The sequence below is a fragment of the Varroa destructor genome, unplaced genomic scaffold, assembly GCF_002443255.2.
Source record: "Varroa destructor unplaced genomic scaffold, Vdes_3.0 BEIS01000005.1, whole genome shotgun sequence".
Classification (NCBI taxonomy): domain Eukaryota; kingdom Metazoa; phylum Arthropoda; class Arachnida; order Mesostigmata; family Varroidae; genus Varroa; species Varroa destructor.
Window position 1 is genome coordinate 11,365,735 of NW_019211458.1, and position 22,748 is coordinate 11,388,482.

At 42.2% G+C, this 22,748-nt stretch overlaps 1 protein-coding gene across 9 annotated transcripts in view; it reads right to left on the minus strand.

Annotated features, from left to right (window-relative positions):
* The window catches only part of LOC111252022 (uncharacterized), a 121,691-nt gene that overhangs the window by 88,786 nt on the left and 10,157 nt on the right, over positions 1 to 22,748 (minus strand). The window contains exon 1 of one of the 9 annotated variants that reach the window (XM_086991424.1): positions 17,548 to 17,916. The exons of 7 other annotated variants lie outside the window; for them this stretch is intronic. The gene's annotated coding sequence lies outside the window, so the exon portion shown is untranslated. Of the gene's footprint in view, positions 1 to 777; positions 1,049 to 17,547; positions 17,917 to 22,748 lie in introns of those variants that run through there. One more of the 9 variants, XM_086991422.1, reaches the window with a different exon arrangement.

Here is a 22,748-nt window from a genome sequence, read left to right on the forward strand (position 1 = left end):
CATTACGATTTGTGTTTTTAAGGCCAACCTACACCCGTGCAAGCTGTTTGCGGCAATAAATTATGTTAGACAATGAACAAAAAATGACGCCTTTGTTTATCAACTACAAAAGGGAGTCGCAGCTTTCTTAGGCGGTCAGTGAGATAATGCCGATTATAAAGAGTGATATAAGCAGGGTGATGAATAGATAAAATGTTGGTTCATGTTGTCACTTGCATTAATCCGAAGTAATCACTTAAAACAAGAAAATATATGATGAAGCCGTCTATACTGAACAATAATTTGTATTTAACTTGATAGCTCAGCTATACTTGGCGTTGGTTTTAGGAGATACTTTTTACGGCACGTTAGTCTTCGCCTACGATTGTGGCGTCCTTCCGCTTTCTTTAATAGACGTACTACTCATTTTAAAAGCAAAAGAATTCAGTGTATTAAAAGATCCTCTAGCTAACGCAGTTTAGTGGTTCGTTCAGTCGACATTTTCACCTGCTGATACAGTTATACGTGCTTATTGCTTGGTCATAGCTGTGCTTCAAGTTGCTATTCCTTTTCTCGGTTCTTCATTCTTTGCTAGGTGTCGTCACTGTCGTAACCTTTACCTCGCTGTTTTTTTCATGTGCTCTGCTGTCTTTAGGCGTTGTGTCAGACTATTTTGTTACCTACTGAGAACGTGAACGTAATAGCCAAGATAATACCCCGTAGTAAGCCATGTTTCTCAAACGAGCATGACCTGATTGACAGCGGCGTTAGTAAGAAAAGTGGACGTCGGTCACCTACATGGTAATGGAGACAGGTGCAGTAGGCGGCGGCAGTTGAGTGGAGTGGTTTTCCTCATCACTGTTGCCACAAACGCACACGGTCATGTCGCGTAGAACTAGCGGGTGGAGATTGTCTTGCTGTTGTTGTCGTCATACATGCTGCTATAGCCTCGTATCACCTTGTTGTCTCCAAGGCGCGCACCCCACGTACAAGAGACCGCTCGTTGCCGCCCACGTCGCCATTACTTAATGGACTACAGCAACTACCGTTATACCACGTGAGCGCTCCAAGCAAACGCACGTGGCAGACACTAGGTCTGAAACGGGTATAGTAAACTATGGCATCCTGTTTTTTTTCATCTTAGTATCAATGATGAGCCTGATTGGAATAGCACACTTCCCGACCCATTAATGAACTGCTCGTGCGCACGAGGAGCCGTAGTAACAGCACCTAATTTCTAGCTCCTTTGGATCGGTCCTGCCGACATCGTTGAGAAGTCCAAGCCTGTCAACCGCCGCCGTCTCACATTATTCAATTCAGCCTGCCGCTTTTCGGATCTCGATAATACTCTACAAAGGTTAGCTATTAACCGAACGCGGTAACCGGCAAGAGTTCGCACTCGATCTATACTGCTGCTGCTATTTTCGATCCTCTCGCGCATTCACTCGTTAATGCAACGTTCTTTACACTATAAGTGAGCCTGTTTTAATGCTACGGCAGAACAGTCACCATCACAAAATAAGAGAAAGAGGGGTAGGCGAAGTGGTAGTCTACGGCGCGGAAGTCATAGCTGCCATAGTGTTCCTAGAGAAAGTGCAAAACATGGGAAGCGTGTCGACGGCTGGAAGGAGCGAGAGCGTTAAGCTTATACACATATATTTATACCCGAGTGCAATAACTGGGTACAGGACAGGCGGCGAGAGGGCCTACCACCTTCGCGAGATACAATAACCAAAGCAAGCATATACATATGTAATTAATTGCATGTATTAATAGCGTTGAGAAGCTGCCGAACTAACAAACTAGATTTCTCATTTTTGACTTGCTAGAATGCTGAAGCCACATGTGCCATAAAGCCATGGAATTACATGCAGTCATAACCTCAGGTAGCTCCTATTTCTCAGCCTTTCAATGGTATTCGATGAACCTTGTTTTTGACAGAAACTGATACCTTTTGATAATTTGTTTATTTTAGATAAGGTTCCGGCTTACATAATTTCGTTAAAGTATTACACAGTAATAACACATTTTTCATATGAATAATTCCCCGCAAATTACATGCCCTTGTATATTCATTGAGCCTTGGGCTTTTCATACACACCTATTTATCCGCCTTATTCGATTGACAACAACAAAATAAGAGAGATGCTTGCCCACGCGGACTGATCCTTTACCACTGGATGAGTACATATACTCTTTTAGCCCGTTATGCTTATGTTTGTAGCTTCTGCAGTAATAACAGCTAGAAATTCTGTGACCCTATTCACACACACGATAATAACATATTGGAAAAAGAACAAAGAATCTGATCAGTTTAATGTTGCCAGCTCCCGACTTTCCAGTGTTTTTCGAAATTTAATGTAGTTCCTTTTTTAATATAGGTACATCTATAATGAACTTACTAAGAGTCAGTTTATGCAGGTCCAACTAATATTGTTATGATTTGCACATAAATAGTTGGAGTTGTCTTTGTTCACCTGAATAATTTGTTGGCTGCTACCAACGAAGGTAAATAAATACAGCTTGGATTTCGTTAGTTATCATGATAATGATGCATCGAGCCTGCCTCACGCTACACGGTTTAGTAGACAGTGATAAACAGACGGATCATAAAATCATCTTTGAAATACACGCGCATCATGTTGTGTTTTTTTTTTTGTTTGCCCTTTCTTTACATATTTTTTCTTACCCCCCTTCTCTATTCTTCTCTGTTGTCAAACGTCACGAAACCAACTACACCAAAAAGAACAGCAGCACACCTAGCACCCATACCCAAGTCACAAGCGTATTTCTGTATCTAGCCACACACCTCATGGCTGTTCCTGCTTCAGGTTCATGACCTGGTAGATCGACCCGTATTACTTGAACAAAGCAGAAGATTTCTCACCTCCCCGTCCGCAATCTCCGATGACCAAGGCCTCCTTTCAATGCCATAGAGCTTGCATTACAACATCAATCCGAAGAGATAACCATTGTCTTCCTGCTCCGCCGCGATCGCCTCCCGTTTCCATCCATGCTACTTTGCTATTGGCTTTGTCCCACTGTTGTCGTCGCCGTTTATCGCGATATACAGCTGCAGCACTTGCGTCAACAGAGTTGTACAGCAGCGCCAAAAGAAAGCCGGCAAATGATGTAATATGGATGCGGCGACCGGGGGGGATGCAGAGTGCATAGAAGATGAGAAGGACGACGATACGATGTTCACTCATTCACTTGGCAGGTCTCAAATCGCTCGCCAGCGCTACTGAGCTGCGTAATGCTATTCGCCCAGGTTACGCGAAACACGCAAAGCATGAGCGTTTCCTACGATACGGTGCGGAGTCTCCTATTGCCAACTATGAGGCAACTACTACACTTTCTTCAAAGATCAAAAAGTACGGAGTCAAACCCAGTTTTTCCTGTCTGCGGCGCAATGACAGACTACTAAGAATGAGTAAATGCACGTACTATCACCGCCACCTTATGCATACAGGACGTATAGATGTATTAAACCATGAGGATTAGCCAAATCTACGGTTTAGCTCGAGCCATCTAAATACGATGTGAGGTACATCTGCCTGAATTCCCCCGCCCCCCGTATCCGCACACCTCCGCAGCCTCTCATATTTGGCACACGCGGCAAGGAATAATAGGCCGCCCGTATTCGAGGTACTGGCGTACTGAACGCCTACTGCTAATGCTGGCTGACGGGAGGATTTATAGAATGACGTTCAAATCAAACAGTCAGTCCAGGCGGTGTGTAGATGGGAAATCAGCCATAGTAAAAAGAAAAGGCGAGATGATGAGCAAAAAGCAATGGCGGACAGCTTAACGACGAATACGGCATAGGGCTGTATTTGCTACTGCAACAACGGCGACACGAATCAGGACAACGCTGCTGTTCGATGAAACACTGCAGCCATATTACTTCTCCTATTATCTTTTTCCAAATGTTCTTTTTACTTTGTGCGACATCGTTATTGACATCGCTTCAAAGCAAGCCCATATCCAGCTCCCTAAACCCCCATCTCAACTTGTATTTCCTCTTGCTTTTTAATCAACCACATGAATGACAGTAATAAGCATTGCTATGAATACAGTGAGTAGACCAGAAAGCTGGACGAAACTCTTGCTGAAGACTATAGTTTTCATACATAGTATTCGCACTGGCCAAATAGAGAACACACGCAACAAGCAACAAAATCGAGTACCCTGCGCCATCTCATTAGGTTCATCGTACCCAGAGCACAGAGCTGCTATAATATCATGTACCTAATAAGAGTCGACCATGTAGGAGCCATCCTGCAACAAACAAAGCGAGCCGGTTACCTCGACAACACCGACAGCCATAGTGAACAATGATAAGGGCAAACTGAAAACCACTAACAGAATGAAACTTACTGTAACAATAATTATTAATAGACCATGTAGGATCGCTGGTATAATGCTCTATTTAGACGCACAGTTTTATCTGAATATAAGCATAGCCGTATAGTGTCATAATAAGAGCTATTTTAAATTAAATTTGTACGGATTTAGTTCTATTGACTTCAACGTGAGTAGTACGATTAGAATGGAATATCAGAGAAACAAGAAAGGATTTTCGGGTTGCAGACAGACTGGCCCAAGCTCAGTAATCGGAGGGTTTGGCCATCTAATATCGATTCGATGACGCGTTTGTCTCAATTTTATTCTACAATATTTGGATTTCCGTCAACAGGTATAAACCATACACAAACAACGCTGGGTGAGTTCTGTTAAAAGATGCGTAGAGACTTTGATACAGAGCCGCGTGTACATTTGTACGAATTTCAGTTTAGATCACTTATCGTTTAAGGTTACTTCTCTGAATCAAGTTAGGGTAATTTTTCAAGTGGAATTACTTCACCTGACTGTCTAGTTTCGATCTAATTAAACAGCAGCACCTAAGTTAAGACCGAAAGGTGATTTCAAAGCCAGTCGAATATGCGAACAAGCAGATACACGGTTTTTTTCGTGTCTTGCTGAAAAGAGGTCAGCCATCTTTAACAATATCTAACAGCGGCAGCAGAAGTTGATGTGAAACCCAACAATCTCAGCTAACGACGCAATCAAGGCTTGCTAGCACGGATAATGCCCACTTTGACGCGCTTATCATTGACGTATTTATTCTGTGACTGTGCGCTATAGACGTTTGAAGTTACTGCCTAGATAGACTTAGGCAGATCTCATTGGTAAATATTCACTCTTGCCTCAAAGCTGCATTATGTAGTACTCGCCTAGCGTAAACTAACTGTAGGGTGTATAAGCACTTCTTTAACGTCGTTTCGGTAATTTACAATGACCCTACTTGTTCTCTACGTATGCATAGTACCTCAATTTTTAACAGCTCCTATTACGTATTATAATATACATACGAGCAGGAGGTAATTGCATCGGTGCACTAATAAATTTCTCCTTTCGATGTAGAAAGTAGACGTAGTAGCACGTCTGTACAGTGGCGCCATAACCACGAACCAATGCAGGCAGCCTTCATTCCTATCTAGAGCTTTTAATAGCGACAGCTATATATCACTTCTGCAATGTACATGATTTGAAAGAGAAGGTCGCGGCATGTAAGCTGCCTCCACCTCAATGCTATATATAGCTACGTGCAACGAAACTGTGTTATCATCGAATAGCCTGAGTTGTGTCAACCTTTACATGACACAGTTACTTTGTGCGTGCAATGTCATTATTATATATTGATCGACCGGATGGGTGGCTCCTAAGTTTGCAAAGTGATACAAATGCTCAGAAAGGTATCTTTCCCTATTGCTCCTAGTATTAGTTACTGTATCAATAAAGTGTGTGAGAACGCCCTGTGGCACCTTACTACGCATGACTATTGTCTATTTACTTCTTTTTTCATAAGCTGGACCTCAACTATGCAATAAAGGACAGGAGCCAATACTGGTAATTACTTTCTGCTGCTAGCTAGCCTCCTTGAGAAAGTATGCCTCCACCGTCATGCTTCCTGACGCGGCGATTCCCCTTACGCCCAGCTCCTCTTGCCGTATACAGTCTTAACAAGTGAACACTCTTTCGCTCACTGCTCAGCTCATTAATAATTATATTTTATTCTCTTTTACGTGAACAAGCAGAACTGTTTGTTGCCCAGCGATTGTCTGGCGCCGGCTTCCCTAGCTCCTTTAATTGTTTTTCAGCCGTTCTTGCCTGCAGTTTTTAGTATAAGGATTTTAGTGGCGGCCGCTTTTAGTTTTTTACTCGTACTGCGATCCTGCACTGCTCTTGGCCATCCTTCTAACTAGCTGATTCTTCGCCACAACGTTTGTCTCCATACAGAGTGCGCCCATGGTTAGGTGAATCCATAGGTGAAATTACGTGCATCGACTACGTTCATCTGTGACCTTTAATTCACTTTACCTTTTGTTTTTGCCCTTCACAGATTTTGCTTGACAGTTCCACATGTAAACCACATTAGTGCATCCCTGCGCCAGCCCTGGAATAGCAGCAGAACCCACCTAACATGTTGAAAGCATGTTAGATTGCACATGTTTCGCCATACCTTCTCATTCTTTCACACTCGTTTTTCCTAGACCCACGTTTTTGCTGATAAATTTTTTTTTCCTTCATTACCTTTCTCCATTCGCCGGTTGAATTCGTTCATCGCACAATGAGCGTTCTTATTGTCATCTCTATCAATTGTCATCGCCCCCTTGTAACATCTGGGTTTTTGTTAACGTAGTCTATCTGGCACGGATCGTCGTAGGATGCTTCGTCATTCGCTACTTCTGCAGTCGGTCTCGCGAGATAATACAACTCTAATTTTTGAGCTTACAGTTTCGTTATCCTGATGTTAGTCTAGGCTGTAGAGATCTCTTGCTCGGACCTGCTTCGTATCCCTTAAGCCACTGTTATAACGTTTATCAGCCATGATAGCATTAAGTGTGCTTTTCGTTGAGCACATAAGCTTTCCGTATACGCGACTCCCTAAGAGGCGGACCTCCATTCCCACTTAAATTTTGTGTCTTTTCGCTTTTCGTTTCAGCCAGCTGTGCGTATCCTTCTCTCGACCTTAGCTCAATATCTTTGTTCTTCCCAGTTCTCCGAGCTCTCCCTCAACCGTCACGTTTGCCGTTCGGGCTTCTCTATGCATCTAGGTAAAATAAGGTTCGATATTATCGACCTGTCCAGTAACGAATAATAGAGCTCATTTTGTTGAATTTGCCTTAAGCTTTCGACAAGTCTTTCTTTAAAAACGTTCCCTAACAGTGCACCTTTTATTCTCCAAGCCCTAACCCTACCTATATGCTCGTTTCGATAACAGTGCTGGTCTCTGAGTTCGTGCGTTCCTCGGACCTCGTCACACGTTGGCTTTCACGTCGACTGTATTGGTATGTAACGGTTGCTCAACTCCCTTCCCACCAGTTTTTTATTCGATATAGATTCTGAGGTAATGGTTTTTATGGCAAATGAATGTTTTCATCAAGTCCTGCTTGTCAAATCTTCGACTCAACATACTCGCCTTCTTCGCCATTACTGTCCATTTGGTGGAAACATTTTGCAGCAGCTTCTACTGCCTTATAACTAGCAATCATTGGGGAAGACTCATGCCAGCCCATAAACCATTCACATTTTCTTTCTTTTGCACCATTATTTTTTAGGTGCGCATTGCATAATATCACACTATTCTTGTTATTCTCGTTTGCCTATTTTCATCGCCAATGCATACAAAACATGATGGCCATAGACGGGGCGCAGGGTTGAGGTTGGCGATAGTAACCTGATCGCTCTAATAACCGTTGTATTTTTGGCGCTAGTGTACGTGAAGCAAAAGCTTTGTATTCCCAATAGATCCATCTATTCGTCCATTATTCGCTACTTCCACTATCAGTTGTTTTCCGTTGGCGTGCTTCTTTAATGCGGCCTTTGTCTTCTCAAATACTGAGCATCCACGCACGGCCAGAAATATTTTCGTTTAGTTTATTGTCCTTCTTACCTGTGTTACAATATCATTCATACTTGTATTCCTTCCATTATATATTGGCCTTAGTTCGTTGACTTCTACCACATTCATCAGTCGACTGGATGCTACGCGGCGCTCAAACCCGTGCCATGCTCTCCTCCTCCTATGCTTCTTCCTTTACGACAGTGAAGTCTTTAATTGACAGCATCGATTTGCACCCATCTAGGATATACCATCTATACATCAAGCAAAATGTCACAGTATCAGGCGGGAAGAAAGGTTGTTGGAGCCAGTTGAAGCATCGGATACTGATACCATTGCCGCCAATTTTTACGAAAAATATATAGACTCATATCAATTGCTTATTTCCGCTTCAGCCCTTCCCTTTTTCACTGACTGGTTTAAATTTCTATACCTAAAGATACACAACCTCTTTTTCGACTCTTCTATTGCACTATGACAGCAACCTTTATGTTAATTGTGACACGGTACGGGACCCATTTGTGCCTTAGTTTTACTAGGTAAAATTGAGCGAAAAGTAAACATTTCCATTGCAGTTCATTTGTTTTGTCGCTGTTGATGCGGACCACCCATATTCCACGCGAAGCACGCACATCAACAAAATATTCATCCGATTTCAACGTGCCGCTAAAAAATCGTATTTGTGTCCCCTCCCATTCGTTAAATGACGTTCAATTTTTCCTCCGCCTCTCTGTTTACTTTTATTTTCAAAATCATTACAGATTTTTCGACTTTGCTCTTTACTGTCTTACAATGTGTTATGTGGCGCTGCTGGTGCGTCTGCCTGTCGTTGACAGCACGGTGGTTTGATGGTTTCCAGTTTTCAGGACGTTGCTTCACTCAGGCTACGCGACCAGCCCAAACGTGTACCAGCTGCCATAAGCTTGAGCTGAGCTCAGCAGATTTTGTTTGTCGTTTTCCGCTATTGTCGTTATTGTCGCCTCTGTTGCGACAGGCTAACCTCGATCTGCCTTCGCTGCCTTTTACCTATCATTGTAGTGATATCTACCTATCAACAGGAGACACGAACTTGGCATCCGTATCCTGCACTACAAACTCACACAGACCTGGCGTGGTTGAGCGGCAGTGATTCAGAAATGTCACTTCGTTGCCCCACCTCTCGTACTATAGTAAAGCCAGCAAAGTTTGTCGACATCTTCATCGACTTACATTGTTGAAACCTACTCTGGTGCTACTGTCATCCCTTACTCTAGACTTTGCCGTCCCCTCTCAAATGATTACCCCAAAAAACGCGTTTTTACTTTTTCTAGTACTTTCCTTTTCCTCAAACCCCAAACCTTGCTTCGCGCGGTTCGGCCAGCTTGACTTCACATAACTGGAGCACTGCTATAAATCCCGTCTCCCTGCACTGTGCGTACCTTAGAAGGCCTCCCAGTAAACAGTCTACCCCGTATTCTTCGTTCTTGGTAGCGGTCTTTTGTTGTCGTTGAATTTTCGTATGACTTCCGCATTTGCTTTTACCAGCGTTCGCCTTCACAGAAGGCTTTGCCTTTTGCAGCCTTGCTAACTTCGCCTTTTTCGTCTTCCTGATAAAAACGCCTCCTAATCCCATCGCTGTACGTTGGCTCTACCTTATTTTTGTTTTTTCTTTTCATTGCTGCTTTCCTCTGTGCAGTGGAAGGCTCAGACACAAAAAGCTAGGCTGTTTAAAATCAATGTATGAGAGGCCGAGTGCCCTAGTAGACGCCTAATCCTTACTTTCAGCCTTTCCGGAAGAGGCTACCATGCGTTGTGCTGCTATCATTTTCGTACGTCGCAGTTCACACCTGCTACTAGGCACGTTGCGACAAGTACCAAACCGCGGCGACTAAGACCTTTTGCTGTTCCCTCACTTGGCAGTTGGTTGTTCTGCGTAGTCGTCTATAATTACCTCATAAATCTAGTCGTCATGTCTCTCATGTGCTTGTCGGTGACGGCTATTCCTTTTTCTTTTTGCAAGAATACTCAGCACGCGGATCACGAACAGCTAGGCAGGCTTTGTTGTTGGGTCGGTTGGCAGGTATTAGGTTGAGAGAGACGGCATTAAGAGATGCCAGAAGAGAGTCAAAGAAATAGAGAACAAAATAAAAAAAGAGAAAGAAGGGAGACGAGCAGCGAAAATATGGAATAGTGCCAACAATCAAATTGACGCTAAAATCAACTATTTGCCCTGTTGACGCACAGACACAGATTCTCCGATTACCACAACGAAGAAAACTGTATGAATGGGAGACGGCTAACGAGCGACCAATGGGCGATTGCAAATAGAAGTAAGAGTAACTCGATGACAAGAATGAGGCTCCATATTCCATGTACTGAAGGGAGGGAAAAGGTCGAACTGCTGCTATTACCTTTTGCTGTTAGATTTCTTTCTAGATTTTTTTTTGATACCATTTCTTGCAGAAACAAGAGCCTACTAAATACCAGATTACATCAGAACAAAACTTTTTTGCAAAGAAACGTTGTGATTCTCGTTAATCTACCGATAACAGTGCTTAAATTAGACTAACGGCAGTGCAACCTTTGTGCTAACAACGAAGCAAGAACACATTAGAGCGTGCAAAGAATTTTCGCTAGATGCGATGTCCTCGAAGCCTCTCCACCACATGATTCAGGTCTTTACGTGCACTACACTGTTGCGTTGATAGCACAGCTTGAAGTATTTTTCTTTCACTGCACGAAACTATCGAAAACTTTTTCCACTTGATTTGTCCGTCGATTTTCTTACAGTCAACGACTATGAGAAACAGAATCGGTCATAACAAAGTAAGGAGGGGCAAAGAGAATGCAAGAAACGGCATTAGTTCGGCAGAACAAAGCATCTAACAGCGACCAACTGCGAAAACAGTGAAAACTGAAATTAAAAAACTCACTTTCACCATTAGCTAGAGTATTGAAAGAGCGTATACAAACGCAGGCATGCCGCAAATGACGAGGAGAGGGGAAGAGGATCCGGCGGCATTGGTGAGACTTTCAAATTTCTGCCCCACGTGTTTTCAACTGTGTCTTTCCTATGGTTCCCTCGCGGTTCTATTTCTAAGCGCCGTTTCTATCTTTCTGTTTCATTCTATTTCATTATTCCCTACACCAAAAGGCCAACAGCACGCAGATACTAACCAGATAGAAACAAGGGCAGCGCGGCTAAAAATCAAATGGAATCGACACATCCAACGGAAGCCAGCGTGTCTTTCCAAGTGTTTCGTTCCTACAACAATTATGACTAATTCTTGTTGCCATCGTAGTGATAGTTTAAGATGGGAGCGGAGAGCACCCCACCTACCATCTTCAGGTCCGAACGCACGTATCATTTTTCCATGCAGCACAGAAGTAAGCCGTTAGATAGTTAGTTAAACAGATGGCAGTACGTACGTAGGCTATATATGGCAAATAACGTGCGCCTAGCACACACGCTGCATATTCATCGATTCAGAGGAGCCGCTGCTTCAGACTAAGCTTGGGCAAAATTAATGGATTACCAGGAATAAATATGCTTTAAAGAGTTTTACTTTCACTTCTCAGGTTCAGAAACACACATACACAGCCACATAATGGATACAATAGAGTCGAACAGAAGGATAAGAGTTTGTTTCTTCTACGTAAATGTTGTGTGTAATCTTATCGGGGGTAGAGCCAGTTCATTACCTCAGTACAAATGGATTTTAGGATTAGCCCTTCGTGTTCAGTGTACGTTTTATTGCTACTCATTGCAACAATATCTGTGATATTACTATATATTAGTTCTCAATAATAGATAGTATTCGCGGCCAAATGCTTTGCTCAGTATTTTTAGTTATCAAGGAATGTATCACAAACAACAGCGGCGTGTCTAAGCAGCGACTTACCCACACACGCTGCAGAGTACCGGGGCGAAATCGAAAAAAGGGTATCGTAACGCGACAACGTGGTGAAGGGTAGGAGAAGGAGGGTCCTCGGAGTTAGACAAACAAGCTAATTCCATTTATCCGGTTCCCGCTTTTACTCGTCGCTGCCATTGCAGCAGCTATTTATAGTTGTCCTGTGACTCATCAACTTCTGTACGAACAACTGTTGCCAGACACCGACGAGCTACGCATTTGTCATTACCGCCTATTTCATTTTCTTTCTTTCTCGAACGACACTTTTCTTCGAGTTCTTTCTTCTTTTCGAATTTTATTTGACAATTTTCTCGCCGCTCCGTTGTGACAGAACAACACCTTTGCGTAGTGATCTTACTCTCCGCTTCTTCACAGGGCCATGCCTACGGGCAAATGGCAAAACAAATAAAACCATCTCTAATTCAATTCGAAATGAGGCAACGAGCAGGAAAACAACATGTGGCAAAACCGTTAAAAGCGTTAATGGGTCTATGAAGAGACCGAGTCGCATAGACGAGATATACCAAACATTTTTGAACGAGGCGAGAGGAGAAAAGGACGAGCCTGCTGTTCTCCGTAAAGCAGAACCCTCTGCTCAGCCATATCGTGAACGATCAGCCTACGACCCAGCAACCCGCAAGCAATTCTTAATCTTGATAAACCAGAAGTGCAGGATGAGCAAACCATGCAAGAGAACTTTATATTCTCGAAAGAAGTCTGTCGACCGCGTTCATTGGCGTATTATCAAGACCAGTGCTCTTTATAATTGAAACTTTGTGACAAATAATAAGCGTTTGACTACTACGACATTTGGCACTATCAATTAAAAACAGTGAGATTTAGGCTAATGGAGAATCAATTGGGCCGCGCTTTGTGAAAAGGATCTTTATTTTTGTTACCTTTCCCTCCCGATATGGAAGAGCCGAAGTTTCGGTTGTTCGCTGCAGTCGCTTAAGCAGCCCACGATAATATTCGCGTTCGAACGCGGTCAAAATAATAAGAGAAGGATTAACAGCGGGATCACGATTGCATTTACAGTATTTAACAAAATGCTTCACATAAGCGAAACTGAGCCGGACATAGAGATGACAGCAGCTAGCAAAAAGCAACTGCTCACTGTCCCAGCAACGACAGTTTCGAAACATCGACTATTTGTGGTTAATGTATCAAAGTATAGCCTTTCTCTTTTAGTTTTTGCTTTTACTATGACACCATCTGCAAATCTGGCATACCTTCCCGACTGTCAGATAATTCAGAAAAAGTGTGCGGTTGAAATAATACGTAACGCAAATCGTCGCTGGGATCATAGGCGCGTGAACGGCAAACGTAGTAACAGCAGTAATAAAATCATGAACATTAGCTACCGAAAGATATGGAACAATAACTGTCTTGTCACTTCCAATTCTTCTGAAAATTCTTTAAGTTGCTCATAACTTTCCGATACGACCCATTTACAATCGGGTCGAATACATCTAAAGCAAGCAATCATTAGTGATAGTAGAAACAAACGTGGAGTTGTGTTCTAAATGAACGAATCTATCACAGTATACAATTATGCCGTTATCGCGTACCTTGTAAGTTGTTTTGTGGCAATTGCGTAGGCTACTTTCTTAGCAGTACAATCAAATTAACTGCACTATAATATAAGGTACATAATATGCCGCTGCGTCCTTCTATGTTAAACGCCTGAAGAATCGGACATGCAAACCTTTCAGGCACACAAACGAAAAGGGCCGCTTCACTGAGCAATGCTGTCTTTTTAAATTAGATTGACCTAGTGCCCAGACGATCTTTTTAGCCCTCGCATGGTGTTATAAAGAATCCATTATTACACACTGAGTATCAGCCCATCCCGTGCTAGGTGGTCGCCAGGGCCTTTGCGATATTTTTTGATGGACTCATCGTTTTAACAATAATAATAATAATTGTAATGCTCAATTAATTTGAGAAAGTAGCGAACGCTGGCCACAACGATAATTTATAGTCGGGAAGTTGTCGATCGGTGGATGCAAACGTTTGTAGAATCGAGAAGCCGGTGCTTTTGCCAACACTCATTTAACGTTCTCATCACCCTTCTATAGCTGGTACCTTGCTTTGGTCTCCCTCGTTGATTCGACTGTGCTACGTTATCGCTGGCGAAACTGCTCCTGATACGACTTGACCTTGCAATTGACGGCCATGGCGTCCGTATCGAGCCCGCTGTAGCAGCACCAGCAGCAGATGCCACACATCAACCAAAAATAGATAATTTGCTGTGACTAACACCTCCGAAAAAAATCGTAAATTCTTTTTGCAGCAATTTCGTCTTGATGTTGTTGTTGTCGTCGTTATTATTGTTGTCGCTGCTGCTGCTGCTGTTGTTGTAGCAGCCCGTCTGGCCGCTCACGCAATGAAATGGGTTACGGTGATAGCCATCTAGAAACTGCTTACATGATACCCTTCAGGATTTTTGCATTGTTTAGACTATAGAGACGAGCCTAGACCACCTGACTGTATTACGGTCGTCGCCACAGCAATCAGCGTAACTATATTGCCACGGATAGTAATTCAAAGATAATGCTCGACCAGTTTGTGTATGCTAATGCAATGGCAAATAAATCTGATTGGGCTAACAGAGGCCACAGAAGCCTAATACTGACATATGATACCGAATGCATTAAGTAATCCATTGACTGGGTCACTTTACATGACCGTTCAGTTAGCACTATCATACATCACCAACACTTTTACAGAAGACCCCGCGAGTAGAAATTTGAGAGGAAGCTATTGTTATGTCCATAATAAAATCACAGCCGAACGCAGTATAAATAGGCATGTCTATTCATATTATAGGCAAGTGTAAATATCTCTGACGCTCTTCAAATGAACGTTAGGATTTTCTGAAAGATATATGAAGATATTCTCAGGTGAAAATAGAAAACAGCAACAATTTATCAAACCGCACCAAATCGCCAACAAGATATAATCACCCATTACAATTTAAAACGATCTATACAAAGCTAACCACGTGCTGCTAAACTGCTACATCAAAGAAAGAATTTGCTCCATATGGCTGGCTCTTTATTTATTTTTTTTTTGCTCTTAATGTCCAGCTGTGTCAATAAAGATGTTTCTTTAGCAGAATGACCACGGTGGGAGGCGCGGTTGTAGTAGTATTGCCAGCGAAAAAAGGAGCAGTTTACAAAACATACAATTGTTTTACTCTTTCGTTTGGTTTTTGTGTATTCTTACTTTAACAAATGCATCGACTGACTTCGTGTGCGCTGCAAGTTCGAAGCACCAGATACCCAACCCCATTGCGCCCTACCCACTCGCTGGAACCTCTGGGAACAAAACTCAGAAACGAATAAAACTGTGTCTCTTTCGTCGCGATATTCATCCATGCATGCAATGAAACAACGAATGAAAATAATGTATAATGCATATCTTTACCCAGTTCGCGTTTGCTCAGAACCGAACCGCTGTTCTTAGTGTGTTTGAACAAGCCTGACGAGCTTGCGCAAAAGCCCTGTGCGCAATAGCTTACCCGACCCAACAAAAACTGATTCTCTTTTCATTGGGCTTACCTGACGAATGGGGATAAATGCTACCCATAACTATAGTTTAAAGAGCCGGACTCTATTTCTACACGTGATAGAAACAGGCACAGGTACACGAGGTACACCCTTATACGATAGATAAACATTGCTATATTTTTCGGTAGAGCGAAAGAGTCTTGAAGAGAAGAATGGACGAATTCGGATTCGTTTCGCCCGAACACATCTAGTATTTAAAGATAAGTTCCACAGACTATATACGTTTTTAATTTGAGGACATTTCAAGATGTTCCCCGTGGAGCCATACGCCGGGCGGCTTCTATCGGTATTCTATGGCATCGGTTAACAAAAAACCGAAAAAAATCAATCGTCGCAGGAAAGATTCAGTTCGAGATTTTGACGAATGTCACCACAGTCGAACCTGCCAGACCCGTACGGCATAACAAGCAAGCAAGCGAAATGTAGTTGCTTTCGGTGTCCTGTAGCTATGACGGCGCACCAAAATCAACTACCTTAAAAAGTGGCACACTGCGCGTATACATAGACATAATTTTTTTATATCGTCCCAACGAGAAAAAACAAAGCTGTCTTGAAGTCATCAGATCAGGCTAATGACTAACACGACATCGATATTCGCTAAGTCATATCAGTATGATGCCACATTCGTCGCTAGTTTTAATACGTACATCTAACACAGGCACAACCGAAACTATATAATAGTCATCGGCAGCAAACAACTATTACCATAGTTTTTTGTGAGCTTTTCCAGGTAACGCTCCAATTATGGGCAGCAATCCGGATTATCGTACCAACGCGGTAAAAAGAACAAAGAAAGGTATTTTCAGCCTTATGATTCTCAGCGATATTATATTATCTGTTCGAACACTACGGCATTGTAATTTCGAATCCCTGCTAATTATGTTTGAGCTGAGCTGCAGCCAATTTGAGTTCTAGTATTATCCAATCTTAATTTCTTACTGTCGAAGCTTGTAGCAGTGGGCATGCCCGGTAAATAACTGTGTTAGCAAACTCAGTCTCATAACTTAAGGATGGTGAAAAACTATGAAGGTACAAGACTTGAACTGGAACTTTTTCAGCCCTTTCTTCCTAAGACTATCTAGATAAAAATATACATTTCAACGAATTTTTTTGCATGTGCTAGAAGCGTCATTCTCGGCGGTCATGTTTATTACATATCATCATACCCCCCGCAATTACAGCTTCAATTTAAAACCTAAACCACTAACTTGTCATTTTTAAGACATTTTTCTTTCATTCACAACTAATTTTTTTGTAGTAACCGTGCGTGTAATATAAAGGCGTTCAAGTGCCGCTCAAGGACGCCACATGTCAAAATCTAGCGGAATTAAATTTTAGACTGATAGCATGTAGAAAGTTTAAGAAATGCAAAAGCTCAGAGCGGCCAAAAAGTTCAAAAGGGATAAAAAGGCAAAAAAAGTCTCAAAAATTCTAAACGTTAGGGTTTAGATTCACGGCCCAATCGGCGATTGATATCTGCCTCTCTAAAACAGCTGTTAAGTTTTATAGCAAAAACCTAAGTGTCAAAAATGGCTTGAGCTTTTGTGATGAATTTTTTAATGAATTTGAATTCTAAACCTCACTTAGAATTTTTCGTTTCCGACACGCCGCACGAAAAGTGACAATAATGAAGCCCGCCGATTTCAGCTGAAAAAAGGAAGTTTTTAGTCTTGTGAGGGTTCGTCCAGCAGCGAAAAGATTTGATAGTAGCTGATCTTCGCTCAGATTCCAAAGGGAACACCTGTTATTCAACATGGCGAGTTTGTTATATTGTAGAAATAACAGGATACGAATGATAGCGTATGAAGGTATGCCTGTTACGACAAACAGCTTGTCAAGGGTTTGCCCCAATTTAGGTGCAGTACCTGCATACTATTTATACGTCCACCAGATGAAGTAGCAGTAGTATGGTGATCCTAACGACGAAATCTAAAAGTAAATAATAGGTTTCACGGTTGATACAATACCTGCATATCACCATTGCCCGCCCCTAACATTATCAGCAACAACAGCTAGGTGCTACAGATCTATACTTTGACACATATATATATATATATATATATATTTCCGCTTTGAAACTTCCTCTGGATGAACGGCCATGTTTCTTTCCTTTTTCTTTTGGGATGATTTAAGACGACAAAACTAGGGGCAGAAAGAATATTCATAACTACCTACTCATCACTCTACCTACCTCGCTTTGTCGTAGATTTTGCACGTGCTGCTGCTACTGCAGACACGTATTGACTGGTCCTTATCTGACTGCCGGCTTCGTCGCTTTCTGTCGCACCTCGCCCAGCCACTGTGTAACTCCAATAGCGAAGCGTACAGCGGTGGGCCGGTGGGCATCAGCGGCGTGCTGTTGTTGGCATAGTAGAAAAACACTCTTGAATAGCTTTTCATTTGTGTGCTTTACTAAGTGTGTTTCACGGAAGTACAATTCCTGTTGCCGATGCCACTGCCGCTGATGTGGCTTCTGTTGTCGCCTTCAGGGCCACTGACTACAGCGACTTGGGCGCTGTCGTTGCTGCTGCGGAATAGTGATGCGAATATTCTAAAATCGTGTTACCCTAGATACCTAAGGTATCGTCCGCTTACACATTCACTAGCGGCTTAAATAAATACATATCCAGCCACTATAACTACCGCTATCAGTAAACGATGCATATTTATACCACTTATTTAGCTCGCATTATGCACACTGGAGAATTATCCAACATCGATGTAGCTCAACTGTTCTACTTCATCGTTGCACACAATACGTAAACAAGCAAGCAAAAGTGAACCTTATTAATTTCAAAAATAAAGTATTAGATGTATGTATTGTGAAATTAATATTACATAGTATAACATTAGGAACGCTCTTCTATCATTAGAAGCGATCGATGTACAACCTAAAGTTAGCTACTTGTATGGTCCGAAGCGAAAACGAAAGATCTACACAAGAGAGCCGCACGTAAACATATATACATCATATGCATATTATGTACGATGTGTGTAGGCTCGTATGACATAAACAATTTCAATTTTTACATGAGTCAGGTAGACGCGGGTTCTCCTATTTCGAAAATGATGATGTCGCTGGTATTTACCGAGGGATTTGAGTGAGCGCTCAACTTACAGCTGTATATCAAAGAACTTATAGAAACACAATATTGAAGCACGTATTTGCACATCATCATATATATCCGGACATACGGTTGTATCGATATTTGAATTGCTTGAGAAAATGAGCTGCGCACATTTAGCACAATATTTATTATATTCATAATTTGTATGTGTATGTTTAGTATGGAACAGTTGCTGCAGCTCATGCTGCACAAAATCCTTGTCTTCCAGTTAACCCTGTATTTCTATCAGACTTCCTTTTACTTATTTTCTGCTATATTCACAAGCAATCGTAACAAAGGTAAAGCTTACGGCAGTGGCCGGTGCACCAGAAGGGATAGCTTGAACATACAGAACTGCTTTTTGTGTCGTTTTCAGCGGGTAGTGGGTTTTTGTGACAATATCAATGCAACGAGGTCATATAACGCGAGCTTTGCCGTGGCTATGTACTGACGGCAAGCGAAGAAATATAACGCGTGTCTGTGAGCTCCTTAGGAGTTAGTTTTTCTAATCTGAACGCATTCTCCAGTATATGTAAAGATGCGTCTGTATAGACTTCTATACCAATATAAAGGGTACGATGCATTTCCGCAGCAGATCTGAATGTCTGATTACTTCGTAACAGATATTGCATATATTAAAATGCTAGGTTTTTTCTTATCTTATTTTAACACCACTTGATCCAACCACTAAAAAACTGGTCCATCTCATTTAGCTATAACTTCTCTCCGTCAATTTATTAAATATAAAAACAGAGACTCTATTGCTTCCCAACAATTCTGCTGACTCTGAACTTCCCAAATGTCACCAAAGATGGCGCTAAGGTAGAAAAATGATGAAAAGAGGCAAAGGTCAATAATCACGTTGTTGTCGTCCATCCACCACAGGCAGCCATTGTGTCTAGTCTAGCGTATTAGCAACCGAACAAACGCAGCATCGCCAGAATGACCGATACACTCATAATTGTCCTTGGATCACGGTCGCCGGCTGCTCTTAGACCGCGTCGGCAGTCCTTGGGTTTCTGCGGTTTTACTAGACGTAGTCTCCAACCAATAGCTGTCCTTTAACGATAAGCTGTGGTATAGGAGCCTCCGCAATAATAGATACGAGAGAAGTCTCGTTTTTGTCCAACTCCAACCCAATCTAACTGGACTTGACCAATGTCGAGGCAAAATCGAATCTTCCGAGGAAGGTGAAACGGGGCGAAATCGACTCAAAGTTCGCCGCCTTCGCTTTGCGGCGCCCCGCCCAAGACCGAGGCAATTTTGGCAAAATCGCAATGGTATTCATGGATAGTCATATTTCTCCTTCAGCTCATGTTTCGGCGTCGCTCTATTCCACTAGCCCGGACTCATTTCGTTTACCGTTTGCACATTGACGACGAAAACTGCTTAGGCAGGGCGAAGAGGATGAACATGGTAGTATCACGAGCGCGCCACAGCTACTAGATCTCGGAAACTGATCAAAGAAAAAGTAATCTGTTTGATAGATTGGCAAAAATTGGCTTGCGCATGCCAATGGAACCTACTCTGCATGGTGACATGTAGTTCTTTTAAGATAGGGGGCGGATTAGAATACTGATACACCAAAAGTTTGAAAGGTTCATAGATATTAAATATTAACTTCCTATGACGGTGTGACCATTTTTGTTATATTCACTCATCTATAGTCATACCAGCATCACATTTCTAGCGAATACTTTGAGTGAACTTGTCAAATAACAGCAAGATTTAATTGGCTGCTATTTGAATTAATTCAAATTTGAATTAAGCAGTCTGGGTGGAAGACAGAAGAGGTTTGAGAAGAAATAGTGTCTCTGATAAATGTTAGTGAATAACACAACACTTATACGTGCAAACGGTTGGTTTCGTTTTCAAATCATTGGCCATCGTATCGCAACCCTGCTTTATTATGTTCGACAGATATATTATAGGAAAAGAAGAAACCGGGGCAGAAGCTCAGTATCAAATATGAATACCGGGTCGCCAACGTAGGTTCATACCTGACGAGTTCTGCTGTCTCAACTCTTTTCTAACCGTCCTACAACCATCGCCTCCCACGGTCAGATTTCCTCACAGATTTGATGTCATCAAGTTTCGGGCCAACGATTATCATTTTTTATCGCCATTGTGATCACAATCAGCAGCAGCAACCATCAAGCATTCTATGCAGAGTACTTCGTGCATAGAGCGACAAGCACATTTTCAAGGCGCACAGTAAAAGAAACTTATTATTGGTGATTGGCCCTAACCATAAATTGTCCCTTGCACCAATGACAAAAGCGCGACCCTTCCTGGGTCATCATCTTTATAACTACACTCTGTACATAAGCGACCATACATTTCCATAGATGCCAAGAGCTCCAACTGTTACTGCTGTTAGCTTACGTTTGTTAACTCGATAATTCTTTCAAAGAGAACCAAGAAACAGTGCGACAGAAAAAGAATCAGAGACGAAATCGAGTTATTATTTCCAATGAAAATGAAAAAAACTTGTGTGTAGTTTCTCTGTTTCCACATTAAAACCGTCTTCTTCAGTCTTCGAGTTAATTCAGCGATAAAAGATTTTGGCAGGTTGAAATGTAAAATAGTGGTTGCCATGAACAGGCTGCAGAAACAGGCCGCGAGAAAACCAAAGGCCCGTTGTTTAAACGGGCTGTACGAAGAGTATATATATATATACATATATATATATATATATATCATACATGTATTTAAATAAGTGAGGCCTCTATATTTCACCAGCCTAGCAGGCAGCAATCCGAGGGATCTTGCAACTTTTCCTGTTCCCAATGAACTGAAACTTTATGGACCATCGAATGACGGGCGGTGTTAATCTGCATCCACTCTTGCTCCTATATATGCTTATGTACTAGTTCGACCTACGTACGCAGAAAAAGTAAAATGGAAAATTGTCTACAAAATTATTTCATTGTGAGCCTCAGAGCGCGTACTGTAGATAATCATCAGGAAAGGCTAGAACCGACTGTGAGGTGTCACGCATCTGAGGCTGGGACGCAGAAAGTATCGATCGAGTGACTCTCCTTGCCGTGGAGCATCAGGCACATGACATAAGAGCTAAGTGTCCTCTACATTTTTTTTATCCAGGCATCAGTGCTAAGCAGCGCGTCGTAATGAAAAATAGAGGCAGAGATTAAGCAGCAGCGTTGGGTAGGAATGGTAAGGAATGCTGGTTATGCGAAGTTAAGTGCTGACTGAAGCTGGCAGTAAGATAAAACCAAACGCGAAGAACGAAACGTAACTCGGTTAGTTACCGAACCAAGGCTCCAACCACTGCTTATTGGTTAGATGCTTAGTTTTACTTTCAAAATGCGCATTAAAAGAAGATAGAATATCTCAAAAGGCTTATGCAGCAACATGCAAAATAACCCTTACGCCGTGCTGTCAATCAGAACCTTATTTACTTTAAAGACCTAGAAGAAAACTTGAAAAGTCTGCCCGCAGGCATTTTCTTCTGTCTAGGCGTCAACGAACCTCTCTGTGGCAGCTTTTCAAATTTAGAGGAAAAGAAACTTCCCACTAGATTTAAAAGCGATCCGGCGTTTAAGACCCGCTTTGGCCGATTTTTTCCCTTTCATTCTTGTCTTTCCCCTTCTGCCCTTAGCCTACCCGTAACTCACCAACAGCCTTAACAATTTACAACCCACAAAAAGAAAACTTCAGCAAGTGGCATCATCCTTTCATGTAAGAAAAAAAAGGAAGCGCAACGCTTAGATGGTTTTGATTCGGCGATAAGCAATTCATCTAGACTGAGAGCTAAACTGCACACCCCTGGCGAAAACAAGGGCGTCCGCAAACAGTTCTCGAACGGGAGGACGAAAAGGCATTCGCCGAATTTGATTGTTTAGAGCAAGTCTGTCGCGGCGATACGGCAAAAGAGTTTGTTGCCCACATGGCTCTTTCAGTTGCTGTTGCATTTCAAGATGTTTTCAAAGAGAACTTTAACACGATTAAGTTAAACTGCTGCCGTTTCTTGAAAACAGTCCCACCTGTTGTACGGCTTTCGTCTTCTGTCATGTACCTTTTTATTCCGCGCGTTCCGGTTTTCGAAGCAAACCAATGGCAAAATGTCCGCGTTTGGTAATTTTTCCATAAGCCCAGTATATAAGAGCACAACCATCATGGCGAAGGCCGTGAACAACGAAAGAATGAAAATTCCTCATATCGTTTGACGTACATACTGAGTTAAACCAGTCTGTTTGCTAATAGCAGAATCGAGGGGATTCAAAGGTGTAGTAGCGCTTCTTGACAAAAGTAACGATTTTCT